Here is a 16,303-nt window from a genome sequence, read left to right on the forward strand (position 1 = left end):
TTATTGAGCTGCATGAGTTGCTTATAAATTTTGGATATTAATCCTTTGTCAGTTGCTTCATTTGCAAATATTTTCTCCCATTCTGAGTGTTGTCTTTCGGTCTTGTTTACGGTATCCTTTGCTGTGCAAAAGCTTTTTAAGTTTCATTAGGTCCCATTTGTTTATTTTTGTTTTTATTTCCATTTCTCTAGGAGATGGGTCAAAAAGGATCTTGCTGTGATTTATATCATAGAGTGTTCTGCCTATGTTTTCCTCTAAGAGTTTGATAGTGTCTGGCCTTACATTTAGGTCTTTAACCCATTTTGAGTTTATTTTTGTGTGTGGTGTTAGGGAGTGTTCTAATTTCATACTTTTACATGTAGTTGTCCAGTTTTCCCAGCACCACTTATTGAAGAGGCTGTCTTTTCTCCACTGTATATCCTTTCCTCCTTTATCAAAGGTAAGGTGACCATATGTGTGTGGGTTTATCTCTTGGCTTTCTATCCTGTTCCATTGATCTAAATTTCTGTTTTTGTGCCAGTACCATACTGTCTTGATTACTGTGGCCTTGTAGTATAGTCTGAAGTCAGGGAGCCTGATTCCTCCAGCTCCATTTTTCATTCTCAAGATTGCTTTGGCTATTCGGAGTCTTTTGTGTTTCCATACAAATTGTGAAATTTTTTGTTCTAGTTCTGTAAAAAATGCCAGTGGTAATTTGATAGGGATAGCATTGAATCTGTAGATTGCATTGGGTAGTAGAGTCATTTTCACAAGTTGATTCTTCCAATCCAAGAACATGGTATATTTCTCCACCTATTTGTATCATCTTTAATTTCTTTCATCAGGGTCTTATAGTTTTCTGCATACAAATCTTTTGTCTCCTTAGGTAGGTTTATTCCTAGATATTTTATTCTTTTTGTTGCAATGGTAAATGGGAGTGTTTTCTTCATTTCACTCTCAGATTTTTCATCATTAGTGTATAAGAATGCCAGAGGTTTCTGTGCATTAATTTTGTATCCTGCTACTTTACCAAATTCATTGATTAGCTCTAGTAGTTTTCTGGTAGCATCCTTAGGATTCTCTATGTATAGTATCATGTCATCTGCAAACAGTGACAGCTTTATTTCTTCTTTTCCGATTCGGATTCCTTTTATTTCTTTTTCTCCTCTGATTGCTGTGGCTGAAACTTCCAAAATTATGTTGAATAATAGTGGTGAGAGTGGGCAACCTTGTCTTGTTCCTGATCGTAGTGGAAATGGTTTCAGTTTTTCACCATTGAGAATGACGCTGGCTGTGGGTTTGTCATATATGGCCTTTATTATGTTGAGGAAAGTTCCCTCTATGCCTACTTTCTTCAGGGTTTTTATCATAAACGGGTGTTGAATTTTGTCAAAAGCTTTCTCTGCATCTATTGAGATGATCATATGGTTTTTCTCCTTCAGTTTGTTGATATGGTGTATCACGTTGATTGATTTGCGTATATTGAAGAATCCTTGCATCCCTGGGATAAATCCCACCTGATCATGGTGTATGATCCTTTTAATGTGCTGTTGGATTCTGTTTGCTAGTATTGTGTTGAGGATTTTTGCGTCTGTGTTCATCAGTGATATTGACCTGTAGTTTTCTTTCTTTGTGACGTCTTTGTCCGGTTTTGGTATCAGGGTGTTGGTGGCCTCATAGAATGAGTTTGGGAGTGTTCCTTCCTCTGCTATCTTTTGGAAGAGTTTGAGAAGGATAGGTGTTAGCTCTTCTCTAAATGTTTGATAGAATTCTCCTGTGAAGCCATCTGGTCCTGGGCTTTTGTTTGTTGGAAGATTTTTTAATCATAGTTTCAATTTCATTGCTTGTGATTGGTCTGTTCATATTTTCTATTTCTTTCCGGTTCAGTCTCGGCAGATTGTGCATTTCTAAGAATTTGTCCATTTCTTCCAGGTTGTCCATTTTATTGGCATACAGTTGCTTGTAGTAATCTATAATAATCTTTTGTATTTCTGCAGTGTCAGTTGTTACATCTCCTTTTTCATTTCTAATTCTATTGATTTGAGTCTTCTCCCTTTTTTTCTTGATGAGTCTGGCTAATGGTTTATCAATTTTATTTATCTTCTCAAAGAACCAGCTTTTAGTTTTATTGATCTTTGCTATTGTTTCCTTCACTTCTTTTTCATTTATTTCTTATCTGATCTTTATGATTTCTTTCCTTCTGCTAAATTTGGGGTTTTTTTGTTCTTTTTCTAATTGCTTTAGGTGCAAAGTTAGGTTGTTTATTCGAGATGTTTCCTGTTTCTTAAGGTAGTAGTGTATTGCTATAAACTTCCCTCTTAGAACTGCTTTTGCTGTATCCCTTAGGTTTGGGGTTGTCGTGTCTCCATTGTCATTTGTTTCTAAGTATTTTTTGATTTCCTCTTTGATTTCTTCAGTGATCACTTCGTTATTAAGTAGTGTATTGTTTAGCCTGCATGTGTTTGTATTTTTTACAGATCTTTTCCTGTAATTGATATGTAGTCTCATTAGCATTGTTGTTGGAAAAGATATTTGATACGATTTCAATTTTCTTAAATTTGCCAAGGCTAGATTTGTGACCCAATATATGATCTATCCTGGAGAATGTTCCATGAGCACTTGAGAAAAATGTGTATTCTGTTGTTTTTGGATGGAATGTCCTATAAATATCAATTAAGTCCATCTTGTGTAATGTATCTTTTTTTTTTTTTTTTTTTTTTTTTTTTTTTGCGCGGTATGCGGGCCTCTCACTGTTGTGGCCTCTCCCGTTGCGGAGCACAGGCTCCGGACGCGCAGGCTCAGCGGCCATGGCTCACGGGCCCAGCCGCTCTGCGGCATGTGGGATCTTCCCGGACCAGGGCACGAACCCGTGTCTCCTGCATCGGCAGGCGGATTCTCAACCACTGCGCCACCAGGGAAGCCCTGTAATGTATCATTTAAAGCTTGTGTTTCCTTATTTATTTTCATTTTGGATGATCTGTCCATTGGTGAAAGTGGGGTGTTAAAGTCCCCTACTATGATTGTGTTACTGTCGATTTCCCCTTTTATGGCTGTTAGCATTTGCCTTATGTATTGAGGTGCTCCTATGTTGGGTGCACAAATATTTACAATTGTTATATCTTCTTCATGGATCGATCCCTTCATCATTATGTAGTGTCCTTCTCTGTCTCTTGTAATGGTTTTTAATTTAAAGTCTATTTTTTCTGATATGAGAATTGCTACTCCAGCTTTCTTCTGATTTCTATTTGCATGGAATATCTTTTTCCATCCCCTCACTTTCAGTCTGTATGTGTCCCTACGTCTGAAGTTGGTCTCTTGTAGATAGCATATATATGGGTCTTGTTTTTGTATCCATTTAGCCAGTCTGTGTCTTTTGGTGGGAGCATTTAATCCATTTACGTTTAAGGTAATTATCGATATGTATGTTCCTATTACCATTTACTAAATTGTTTTGGGTTGTTCTTGTAGGTCTTTTCCTTCTCTTGTGTTTCTTGCCTAGAGAAGTTCCTTTAGCATTTGTTGTAGAGCTGGTTTGGTGGTGCTGAACTCTCTCAGCTTTGGCTTGTCTGTAAAGGTTTTAATTTCTCCATCAAATCTGAATGAGATCCTTGCTGGGTAGATTAATCTTGGTTGTAGGTTTTTCTCCTTCATCACTTTAAATATGTCCTGCCACTCCCTTCTGGCTTGTAGGGTTTTTGCTGAAAGATCAGATGTTAACCTTATGGGGATTCCCTTGTGTGTTATTTGTTGTTTTTCCCTTGCTGCTTTTAATATGTTTTCTTTGTATTTAATTTTTGACAGTTTGATTATTATCTGTCTTGGTGTGTTTATCCTTGGGTTTATCCTGTATGGGACTCTCTGTGCTTCCTGGACTTGATTGACTATTTCCTTTCCTATATTAAGGAAGTTTTCAACTATAATCTCTTCAAATATTTTCTCAGTCCCTTTCTTTTTCTCTTCTTCTTCTGGGACCCCTATAATTCGAATGTTGGTGCGTTTAATGTTGTCCCAGAGGTCTCTGAGACTGTCCTCAGTTCTTTTCATTCTTTTTTGTTTATTCTGCTCTGCAGTAGTTATTTCCACTATTTTATCTTCCAGGTCACTTATCCGTCCTTCTGTCTCAGTTATTCTGCTATTGATCCCATCTAGAGTGTTTTTCATTTCATTTACTGTGTTGCTCATCGTTGGTTGCTTCCTCTTTATTTCTTCTAGGTCCTTGTTAACTGTATCTTGCAATTTGTCTCTTCTATTGCCAAGATTTTGAATCATCTTTACTATCATTATTCTGAATTCTTTTTTAGGTAGACTGCCTATTTCCTCTTCATTTGTTAGGTCTGGTGTGTTTTTATCTTGCTCCTTCATCTGCTGTGTGTTTTTCTGTCTTCTCATTTTGCTTATCTTACTGTGTTTGGGGTCTCCTTTTTGCAGGCTGCAGGTTCGTAGTTCGCATTGTTTTTGGTGGCTGTCCCCAGTGGCTAAAGTTGGTTCAGTGGGTTGAGTAGGTTTCCTGGTTGGGGGGACTAGTGCCTGTGTTCTGGTGGATGAGGCTTGATCTTGTCTTTCTGGTGGGCAGGTCCACATCTGGTGGTATGTTTGGGGATGTTGGTAGCCTTATTATGATTTTAGGCAGCCTCTCTGCTAATGGATGGGGCTGTAGACCTGTCTTGCTCTTTGTTGGGCATAGGGTGTCCAGCACTGTTCATTGCTGGTCCTTGAGTGAAGCTGGGTCTTGGTGTTGAGATGGAGTTCTCTGGGAGATTTTTGCCATTTGATATTGCATGGAGCTGGGAAGTCTCTTGTGGACCAGTGTCCTGAGGTTGGTTCTCCCACCTCAGAGACACAGCCCTGGAGCCTGGCTGGAGTGCCAAGAGTCTGGCACTTCTTTTTTCTTTCTGGGCTTCTTGAAGTCTTTCTGTGGGGGTGTTTCCAGCAGTTCCTTGGGGAGGAATTGGGGGATATGTCCATGTTTTCTGGGGTTCAGCCTTCTGTCCTTTTTGGTCTATATTCTCATTTACATCAATGGCTCCTGTTCACTCATGCTTCCTAGGGAGTATAGAGATGAGAACTTAGATTTTAGAGTTTGGTATGTCTAGGCTTCAGCCCTGACTTTACTTACCATTCACTAACTGTTTGGCTGTAGACAACCTGGCTTAGCCTCAGTTTCCTAATCTATAAAATGGGGGCTAACAGTATATTCACTATTATGATAAATAATGATAAATAAATTATAATAAATGAGAGAATCTATATAAAGTTCTCAGCGGCATGGCACCTGGTATGTTGCAAATGGTAGTTGATGTTACCTTCATCATCTACATGTTGACCCCTTCCTTGAACTTTATACTCCTATCTAATTGTGCTCTCTAAATCTCTGCCTTGGTCCATGGAAATCACTATTTCTGAAATTGGTATTTTCAAAACACAGTCATGTGTCTCATTTCTTTCTCAGCTTCTTTCTTCTTCTACCAGTTCTTTGTCCTATAGTAGTCGCTGTCTCATTTGGTGCTATTATTTACCCTGTAACTTTTGCCAGAAATCTGTACATCATTCTTTCAACCAACCCCCAACCATCCCCTAGCTAATCATTCACGACGTTGTCTTGTCAATTTATTTTAAGTCTCTCTCAGTTGCCTCTGGTGAGGCATTGATGTAGGTCTTTATCATGTTACGCTTAGGCTAATGTAATAACTTCCTGACTGGCCCCCACTCACTCCTCAACCTATCTTCCATTCTTCTGTCACAGTGATCTCTGACGCCCTTCTCCTTTTCCAACCACTTCTCACCCTCCAGTTTTTCATGCCAGCAATACTAAACAGCTTTTAGTATCCATCGCACTCCATGCTTTGACTTGGCTCCAGGCTGTTGCACATGCTACTACTTGTTTCTAGAATTTTCCCTTTATCCTTGTTGGCCTGAAAAATACTCTTATTCACCTTTCTAAACCCTCCTAAGTGTCCCTGTCTCATAGAGGTCTTCTCTGACCACCTTCCTATCCACAGATAATAAATTCTTTGTATTATACTGTTTCAATACTTTGTTCTATAACATACTGAAATTATGTACATATACCCATAGCAATCTATTAGATTGGGAGTGTCCTGAGGGTAGGAATTGCTTTATTAATCTTTTTTTGTTTGTTCTTTTTATCTTTTTGGTCTTATTTCCATTAGGGAAAATGAGGTAAATGAATGAGATAAAATGTGCAAGTATCAATAGAATTTTTTTAATGTTACTGCTTCAATATCTATTTGTGAAAGTTCTTTACATATTGAGCTAAAAAGGCCGAAACATGTACAACCAAGTCAGAGTTGTTACTTTGGGATATGTTTATCTTACAGTCCTTTATGTGTTTTCTTTTTCATTTCTTTCCTCTTATGTCTATGTCCCTTTTCCCCTGTTTCTTTTGTTACAAAAATATTTTTTTCTCCTCTCTCAGCAACTCTCCTTGATACATGCTCCATCATATATGAGCTAACAAAGACCTAGAGCCCATATCCCTCTACCTTGGCTCTAACTAACCCCAGCCCTTCAAACACACCCACACACGCACATACACCAATCAGATTTCCCAGAACTTGGATCCGCAGACTGCTATGTATGTCCTGAAGTCCTTGCATAAAAGTAGTAGATGGTGAATGTAGCATACGTAGACTCAGACCAGAGGATGATGTGGTATATAAGATCTAAAGCAAGGCCTACTAAATTTTTCACTGAACTGTCAAGGTTTGACAGAAGTACTAATTATGCCAATACGGGTTCCAACTTAGTAAATGCTAGTCTTAACACTATGAATTACTCATCTTTGACAGTTGAGCCAAATTTGTTCTGTTAGCATTTTGGAGATCCACTGCCAACTTTTTCAAATACGCCTGCCCTTTCTATTTTCAAGGGATGATCTGAACTGTGCTGAGCTTAATTCCTTTGTCAGGTCTTTAATTGTTAACATTTAGGCAACAGTTCCTGAGACTTTGATTTTAATAATTTCCCACTCTATGTGTGTTTCTTTAGCAGTAGCTATGATTAGGCAGACTTTTTTCCTTTGGTTTAGTCACTATACCTAAAGTAAATCAGTTTGGTGTGTTTATGAAAGTGTATATGTTGGTGGTGAGAGTGGGTACCAGGAGTATTAAAGAGAAAAAAAGTTTCAGAACAACATTTCTGTTCCCCTTTCACTACCAGAAAGAAACAGGAAGACAAGGAAAGGATTTATAGATGGAATGATAAGCTCTTCTTTAGTGGTAATGACTAAACCAACAGTGTTGAAATAAGAGGAAAAGGACCATTGTTATCTGTTAAGTATCATTCTTATATACATTTATGTGTCTATAGAGTATCATTTTCAGTATTATGTTCTTACTGCTAATATTGTCATTATTACTATTATATTTTTGCTTTGTTTTCTTTTTGCCCACCCACCATCTATTTCCCTCAGTTCCTAACATCAGAACTGTACAGACAGTAGTAGCAAGATGCAGATTTAGTAAATGAGTGGAAAAATACCCAGAAGTACCATGATTTCTCAAAATTGTATATGTTTATATAAAATTCTGTGATATAAGTTTTTCAATGGTTTGTTCATTCCTAGTTTGTTTTTGATATATCATTCACCAAATATTTCATGAGGACCTAATATACTGGACACTCATTGAGTTTATCTTCTAATAGAAATATTGGTTTGGCCAAAAAGTTCGTTTGGGTTACAGAAAAACCTGAACGAACTTTTTGGCCAGCCAGTACATGTAACATAATGTTGCATATATATTACATAAATTAAATGCACATACATATGTGTGTATTATGCACATACACAGTCGATGCTCATTATTTGTGGTAGTTATGTTCTTAAAAGTTGCCATGAACACTGAATGAGTAAACACTGAATCATTGCTCCTAGGTGAGATGCAGGGTTAGGTTCCTGTGAGCCTCCGGTCATGTTTTCTTCAACTAGTCAATACATAACCTGTTTAAAGACACCTTATTTCATATGTATACTTGATTCATTAACATTGAACTCATGACCAATAGCTCTATAATTTATGCCTGAATGAAGCTTACCCAAAGTGTATTTTCTCCATAAGACATGCCACAGCCTTCTTGCACTTAGAAACACAAGAGAGTAATTTGGCAGTACACTTGGGGGCCATTATAAACAGTGAAATCACCAACAAAAAAACACAAAATGCACTAATTAAATGACAAAAAGGACACTTGCTTACAGTGAGAGCTGAAACAGGAAGGCAGAGCATCACCTTGTTCAACCGCAGCTGGTAACGTGTCAGGTGACTCAAAATTTTCACTGCTATGCATGTGTCCGTGAATGACTGTGAAAGTGCTGTGAATATTGACTTTGGGTTATAAATAAATTTTAGTAAGTGACTTAACAAATACTTAATCTGCAAATAATGAGGATTGACTATATGTCAACTATGTTGTGTGTGTGTGTGTGTGTGTGTGTGTGTGTGTGTGTGTGTATGAATTTGTTTTTGGTCTTCATTTCCCCCACCCTTATCTTCCCTTTGGTTAATTGGTTGTTGTTCTTCACGGTTTCCCTACATCTATTGAAGTACATTGCGCAGTTCATTATAAATGTGATGAAGCTTCTAGGCCTGTGACATGGACAGGAAGTTCACCTCATTTATTGAAGGTTTCCTCATGTATGATGTAAGTTTTTATCTGTAAACCTCTCACATGGTGAGAACTTTACATTATAGATGTGACTCCAAAATTTACATGTAACAACTTAATGTATATTAAATTTAGTTCAATTATATGTAGAATTATAATGAACATAATCAATACTGACTTTATGTTTGAGAATGTAAACATAGTTTTTCTTCATTTATATATATCAAGTCACTTAAAATAATTTGTGTTGTACAGATATTTTAAAAGTTAAGACCTCTTTTGATTAGCGAGATCTTAAGGTTGTACCCTCGGTTGTTAAATATGTTATTTTTACCTGGGAAATATATTTGTGGAGGAGTGCATAAAGTTTATGTGTGTGCACACAAGTGTGTATTTTTTTATTTTTTATTTTTTATTTTTTTGTGGTACGCAGGCCTCTCACTGTTGTGGCTTCTCCCGTAGCGGAGCACAGGCTCCGGACGCGCAGGCTCAGCGGCCATGGCTCACGGGCCCAGCCGCTCCGCAGCACATGGAATCTTCCCGGACCGGGGCACGAACCCGCGTCCCCTGCATCGGCAGGCAGACTCTCAACCACTGCGCCACCAGGGAAGCCCCACGAGTGTGTATTTTAAAGAATACTAATGAAATGAAAACCCATGAATCCATCATCCAAGTTAAGAATAGAATATTGCTAGTACCTTTAAAAGCCACTGTGTGCCCCTTCCCAGTCACAATCTCCTTCTCCCTGTAACCACTATACTGGCTTTTTTTTTTTTTGCGGTACACGGGCCTCTCACTGTTGTGGCCTCTCCCGTTGCGGAGCACAGGCTCCGGACGCGCATGCTCAGCGGCCATGGCTCATGGGCCCAGCCGCTCCACGGCACGTGGGATCCTCCCGGACCGGGGCACGAACCCGTGTCCCCTGCATCGGCAGGCGGACGCTCAACCACTGCGCCACCAGGGAAGCCCACTATACTGGCTTTTATACTAATGATTCTCCTTTTGGTTTTCTTTATAGCTTTACCATCTATGTATATATCCCTAAACAGTATATTGTTTATTCATTAAAAACTGAGTAGCAAGCACAAACTTAGCTGTGTAAGGAAAGGGCAATAATACCACTATTGTGTGAAGACTCAGATGAAGAGAAGCTGAACAGAACCTTTTGTTCACAGTCTGGCTTCAGATACCTGAGAACATATAGGAGCCCTTTGCTGGCAAGTCCGTTGGCAAAATCCCGAGTAAATTCCAGAACATGGAGCTCTTCACAGGCAGGACACCTGTGCAGTGCTGGGTACTGAGCATCCAGCAGGAGTGTGGTCAGGGGGCATGCGCTGCTCTGCATTTCCTGCTTTTCAGCTCGCCAAGGCTGCCTCTCGCTCAGCTATTCCTGAGAACACTGCTGTGCACTGACATGAGAGTCCTCTGCTGATCGGGGCAGCAGAGAGGAGCAGGAATCTCATCATCCCTTGGTCAGAAAAAGCAAAACAGGAACCTGGCCCCAGATTGCGTGGTTCTTCTGTTTTCAAGTTAAAGAGGTGATCAGTGGCATTGGGAATCTTTGATGGCTCTCTAGTTAAGCTCTGCTCAATGCTTAGCTGGCAGCCTGAGATCTCACTCTCTTGTATTCCTGTGTTGAATCTCCTGTTTGCTGTCCCTTGGCATCCTTTTTTACTGGTCTACTCTCTTGTTCTAGCAAACACATCCTACAATAATTTCTTCAGGAAGTATGCATTGCAAGTAATGTATTGAGCTTTTTCATGTCTGAAAACGTTTTTTATTATTGATTTTTCTGACTCAATGTAGACTTAAAAGGTTAGAAATATTTTTCCTTCATGATTCTGAAGGTGTCGCTGTAATGTCTCATTGCTTCTAGTGTTGCCATTGAGAGATCAGAAGCCATTGCAGTGCCTGATCCATTGTGTGTGAACTATATCATCCTCTCCTCCTTGAGCACCCTTACCTCTACTGCTGGAAATCTGAACGTTTTGTAGCCCATAGGGTTCTTAAATTTCACAGTGACGTGTGGACATGTCATGTCTTATCTATTTTTCTGAGTACTTCATGGGTGCTTTTCTTTAAAATTTTTATTTTATATTGGGGTATAGTTGATTAACAATGTTGTATTCGTTTCAGGTGTACAGCAAAGTGATTCAGTTATACATATGCATGTATCTATTCTTTTTCAAATTCTTTTCCCATGTAGGTTGTTACAGAATATTGAGCAGAGTTCCCTGTGCTATAGAGTAGGTCCTTTTTGGTTACCTATATAAACATAGCACTGTTTACATGTAAATCCCAAACTCCCAGTCTATCCCTACCCCCTCTTCCCCCCAGTAACCATAAGTTAGTTCTCTATGTCTGTGAGTCCATTTCTGTTTTATAAATAAGTTCATTTGTATAATGTTTTTTAGATTCCGCATATAAGCAATGTCATATGATATTTGTCTTTGTCTGACTTACTTCACTTAGTATGATAATCTCCAGGTCCATCCATGTTGCTGCAAATGGCATTATTTCATTCTTTTTTATGGCTGAGTAGTATTCCATCATATAAATATGCCACATCTTCTGTATCCATTCATCTGTTGATGGATATTTAGGTTGCTTCCATGTCTTGGCTATTATAAACAGTGCTGCAGTGAACACTGGGGTGCATGTATCCTTTTGAACCATGGTTTTCTCTGAGTATATGCCCAGGAGTGGGATTGCTGGATCATATGGTAGCTCTAATTTTAGTTTCTTAAGGAACCTCCATACTGTTCTCCATAGTGGCTGTACCAGTTTAGATTCCCACCAACAGTGCAAGAGGGTTCCCTTTTCTCCACATCCTCTCCAGAATTTATTGTTTGTAGATTTTTAATTGATGGCCATTCTGCCTGGTATGAGGTGATACCTCATTGTAGTTTTGATTTGCATTTCTCTAATAATTAGCCATGTTGAGCATCTTTTCCTGTGCCTCTTGGCCATCTGTATGTCTTCTTTGGAGAAATGCCTATTTAGGTCTTCTGCCCATGTTTTGATTGGGTTGTTTGTTTTTTTAATATTGAGCCGCAATAGCTGTTTGTAAATTTTGGAGACTAATCCTTTGTTGGTTGCATTGTTTGCAAATATTTTCTCCCATTCTGTGGGCTGTCTTTTCGTTTTGTTTATGGTTTCCTTTGCTGTGCAAAAGCTTTTGAGTTTAATTAGGTCCCATTTGTTTTCATTTCCATTACTCTGGGACACTTCTCAGAAAAGATGTTGCTGCGATTTGTCAGAGTGTTCTGCCTCTGTTTTCCTCTAAGAGTTTTATAGCATCTGGTCTTACATTTAGGCCTTTAATCCATTTTGAGTTTACTTTTGTGTATGGTGTTAAAGAATGATCTAATTTCATTTTTTTACACGTGGCTGTCCAGTTTTCCCAGCACCATTTATTGAAGAAACTGTCTTTCCTCCATTGTATAGTCTTGCTTCCTTTGTTGTAGATTAATTGACCAAATGTATGTTGATTTATTTCTGGGCTTTCTATCCTGTTCCATTAATCTATATTTCTGTTTTTGTGCCAGTACCATACTGTTTTGATGACTCTAGCTTTGTAGTATAGTCTGAAGTCAGGGAGCCTGATTCCTCCAGCTCTGTTTTTTGTCTGGTTTTCTTATCAATGCATTGATAGGAATTGCATTGAATCTGTACATTGTCTTGGATAGTATAGTCATTTTGAAAATATTGATTCTTCCAATCCACAAATGTGGTATATCTCTCCATCTGTTTGTGTCATCTTTGATTTCTTTCATCACTGTCTTATAGTTTTCAGGGTACAGGTCCTTTGTCTCCTTAGGAAGGTTTATTCCTAAGTATTTTATTCTTTTTGATGCTATGGTAAATGGGATTGTTTCCTTAATTTCTCTTTCTGATCTTTCATCGTTAATGTATAGGAATGCAAGGGATTTCTGTGTATTAATTTTGTATCCTGCAAGTTTACCAGATTCGTTGATATGCTCTAGTAGTTTCCTGGTAGCATCTTTAGGATTTTCTATGTATAGTGTCATGTCATCTGCAAACAGTGACAATTTTACTTCTTCTTTTCCAATTTTGATTCCTTTTATTTCATTGCCTTCTCTGATTGCCGTGCTAGGACTTCCAAAACTGTGTTGAATAAAAGTGGCAAGAGTGGACATCCTTATCTTGTTCCTGGTCTTAGAGGAAATGCTTTCAGCTTTTCATCGTTGAGTATGATGTTAGCTGTAGGTTAGTTATATACAGTCTTTATTATGTTGAGGTATGTTCCCTCTATGCCCACTTTCTGGAGAGTTTTTATTGTAAATGGGTGCTGAATTTTTTCAAATGCTTTTTCTGCATCTGTTGAGATGATCATATGGTTTTTATTCTTAAACTTGTTGATGTGGTGTATCCCACTGTTTGATTTGTGGATATTGAAAAATTCTTGTATCCCTCAGATAAATCCCACTTGATCATGGTGTATGATCCTTTTAATGTATTGTTGGATTTGGACTGCTAATATTTTGTTGAGGATTTTTGCATCTCTGTTCATCAGTGATATTGGCCTGTAATTTTCTTTTTTGTGGTATTTTTGTTTGGTTTTGATATCAGGATGATGGTGACCTCATAGAATGAATTTGGGAGTATTCCCTCCTCTGCAGTTTTTTGGAATAGTTTCAGAGGGATAGGTGTTAACTCTATGCCTCTATCAAATGTTTGATAGAATTCACCTGTGAATTCATCTGGTCCCAGACTTTTGTTTGTTAGGAGTTTTTAAATCATGGTTTCAACTTCACTGCTGGTGATTGGTCTGTTCATATTTTCTATTTCTTCCTGGTTCAGTCTTGTGAGACTGTACCTTTCTAAGAATTTGTCCATTTCTTACAGGTTATCCATTTTATTGGCATACAGTTGCTTGTAGTAGTCTCATGATCTTTTGTATTTCTGTGGTGTTGTAACTTCTTTTCCATTTCTAATTTTATTGATTTGAGTCCTCTCCTTTTTTCTTTTTTTTTGATGAGTCTGGCTAAAGGTTTATCAATTTTGTTTATCTTTTCAAAGAACCAGCTTTTAGTTTCATTGATCTTTGCTGTTGTTTTCTTTGTCTCTATTTCATTTATTTCTGCTCTGATCTTTATGATTTCTTTCCTTCTACTAACTTTAGGTTTTACTTGTTCTTCTTTCTCTAGTTGATTTAGGTGTAAGGTTAGGTTGTCTATTTGAGATTTTTCTTGTTTCCCGAGGTAAGATTGTATTGCTATAAACTTCCCTCTTAGAACTGCTTTTGCTGCATCCCATAGGTTTTGGACCATTGTGCTTTCATTTTCATTTGTCTCTAGGTATTTTTTGATTTCCTCTTTGATTTGTTCAGTGATCCATTGGTTGTTTAGTAGCATATTGTTTAGCCTCCACTTGTTTGGTTTTTTTTATAGTTTTTTTCTTGTAGTTTATTTCTAATCTCATAGTGTTGTGATTGGAAAGGATGCTTCATATGGTTTCAATTTTCTTAAATTTACCAGGGCTCTCCTTGTGGCCCAGCATGTGGTCAGTCCTGGGGAGTGTTCCGTGTGCACTTGAGAAGAATGTGTATTCTGCTGCTTTGGGGTGGAATGCTCTATAAATATCAATTAAGTTCATCTGGTCTACTGTTTCATTTTAAGGTCTGTGTTTCCTTATTGATCTTCTGTCTGGATGATCTGTCCATTGATGAAAGTGGGGTGTTAAAGTCCCCCACTATTATTGTGTTACTGTCGATTTTTCCCTTTATGGCTGTTAGTAGTTGCTTTGTATATTGGGGTGCTCCTATGTTGGCTGCATATGTATTTACAATTGTTATATCTTCTTCTTGGATTGATTCCTTGATCATTATGTAGTGTCCTTTGTCTCTTGTAATAGTCTTTATTTTAAAGTCGATTTTGTCTGATATGAGTAGTGTTACTCCAGCTTTCTTGTGATTTCTATTTGTATGGAATTCCTTTTTCCATCCCCTTACTTTCAGTCTGTATGTGTCCCTAGATCTGAAGTAGGTCTGTTGTAGACAGCATATATATGGGTCTTGTTGTATCCATTCAGCCAGTTTGTGTCTTTTGGTTGGGGCATTTAACCCATTTACATTTAAGGTACTTATTGATATGTATGTTCCTATTGCCATATTCTTAATTGTTTTGGATTTGTTTTTGTAGGCCTTTTTTCTTCCCTTCCTCATTTGTTCTCTTGTCATGTGATTTGATGACTAACATTAGTTTTGTGTTTGGATTCCTTTTTCTTTTTTTGTGTGTGTCTATTGTAGATTTTTGGTTTGCAATTACCATGAGTTTTGATATAGCAGTCTATATATACACAAGATTGTTTTAAGTTGCTGGTCTTTTAATTTCAAATGCATTCCCAATATCATGCATTTGTGTTCTCCTCTTCTTAGAGTTGCTGGGTTTTATATCGTATTTGTATGTAGATGATTTTCTACCTTTACTTTATGTTTGCCTTTACTGGGGAACTTTTCCATTTGTAATTTTCTTGTTTCGAATAGTGGCCTTTTCTTTTCTGCTTAGAGAAGTTCCTTTAGCATTTTTTCCAAAGGTGGTTTGGTGGTGCTGAATTCTCTTAGCTTTTGCTTGTCTGTAAAGTTTTTTGATGTATACATATAGCTGATTCACTTTGTTATACAGCAGAAACTAACACAACATTGTAAAGCAATTATACTCCAATAAAGATGTGAAAAAAAATCTGAGTGAGAGCCTTGCTAGGTGAAGTATTCTTGGTTTTAAGTTCTTCCCTTTTAGTATTTTAAATATATTGTGTTGCTCCCTTCTGGCTTGCAGAGTTTATGCTGAGAAATCAGGTGATGACCTTATGGGAGTTCTCTTGTATGTTATTTTTTGCTTTTCCCCTTGGTGGCTCCTTTTAATTTGGACAACTCGGGATTTAAGGTCTGGGAAATGTTCTTGGATTAAGTTCCTCCCCTCCATTTTCTTTGTTCTTTTGGTTTTACTTCCTGGGAAATTTCCTCAACTTTATCTGCCAACCCTTTTATTGAGTTTTAAATTTCTTCATATATTTAGTTTTCAAGAGCCCTCATTTTGTCTTCTGAAAGTTCTGTTTTTGTTTCATAGATATAGTATTTTTCCTAGGACATTAATGGTAGTTGGAAGTTCTTTTCTTGTTTAGTCTGTTTCCTCTAAGTTGCTCTTTCTGTTTTGATCTCTGTCTTCCAAATTAGACTCTTCTCCAGATGTTTTGGGAGGTTGGTTATCTACTTATGGTTAGGAATAGAGCAGTGGTTCTTGAGGGACATTTGACAATGTTTAGAGACATTTTTGCTTAGCAAAACTGGCTGAGAGGGTGCTACTGTCATCTCCAGGTAGAGGCTGGAGATGCTGTTAGGCACCCTACAATGCACAGGACATCCTTGCACAACAAAGAACTATTCAGCCCAACATGCCAACAATGCCGAGGTTGGAAAGCTGATTGAAAACTCTGAACTTGTGGCAGAACTTGTTGACTTTGGATTTCAAGGAAGGTGATCTGGTTGCGTGGTTTGAACAATATAACATCATTATTTTTAGGTCTTTCCTTCTGGGCTGGTCACATATTCAATAGAAAATCTTTCCTTTCCTGCCTGAAGGGTAAAGATCTAGCTTCTAACATTCCCCCCTGTTAATGGGAAATGGGGATGGGCTGTCTACATTCAGTTTGTGTGTGATCACATAAACCCCTTGCT

General features: G+C 37.9%; 1 protein-coding gene across 19 annotated transcripts in view; it reads left to right on the forward strand.

Annotated features, from left to right (window-relative positions):
• Positions 1-16,303, forward strand: part of CASK (calcium/calmodulin dependent serine protein kinase) — a 401,244-nt gene that overhangs the window by 60,657 nt on the left and 324,284 nt on the right. The window lies entirely within an intron of this gene.

This window comes from Kogia breviceps, chromosome X, assembly GCF_026419965.1.
Source record: "Kogia breviceps isolate mKogBre1 chromosome X, mKogBre1 haplotype 1, whole genome shotgun sequence".
In the NCBI taxonomy this organism is placed as follows: domain Eukaryota; kingdom Metazoa; phylum Chordata; class Mammalia; order Artiodactyla; family Physeteridae; genus Kogia; species Kogia breviceps.